The sequence below is a fragment of the Triticum dicoccoides genome, chromosome 2A, assembly GCF_002162155.2.
Source record: "Triticum dicoccoides isolate Atlit2015 ecotype Zavitan chromosome 2A, WEW_v2.0, whole genome shotgun sequence".
NCBI lineage: Eukaryota > Viridiplantae > Streptophyta > Magnoliopsida > Poales > Poaceae > Triticum > Triticum dicoccoides.
The window spans coordinates 703,053,399-703,053,926 of NC_041382.1; positions in this window are offsets into that span (position 1 = coordinate 703,053,399).

Below are 528 nucleotides of genomic sequence, written 5' to 3' on the forward strand. Positions count from 1 at the left end.
GAGGTGTTGGCGTCGAGAACAAGTCAGGGGGTCCACGAGGGGCCCATAAGGTCGGAGGGCGCGCCCTAGGGGGGTGGGTGTTGGGTTTCGTAGTAATTTCAAAATTTTCCTACGCACACGCAAGATCATGGTGATGCATAGCAACGAGAGGGGAGAGTATGACTATGTACCTTGTAGATCGACAACGGAAGCGTTTGGTTGATGTAGTCATACGTCTCCACGGTCCGACCGATCAAGCATCGAAACTACGGCACCTCCGAGTTCTAGCACACGTTCAGCTCGATGACGATCCCCGGACTCTGATCCAGCAAAGTGTCGGGGAAGAGTTCCGTCAGCACGACGGCGTGGTGACGATCTTGATGTACTACTGCAGCAGGGCTTCGCCTAAACTCCGCTACAATATTATCGAGGACTATGGTGGAAGGGGGCACCGCACACGGCTAAAAATATGAACACGTGGATCAACTTGTGTGTTTCTGGGGTGCCCCTGCCTCCGTATATAAAGGACTAAGGGAGGGGGGTGCGGCC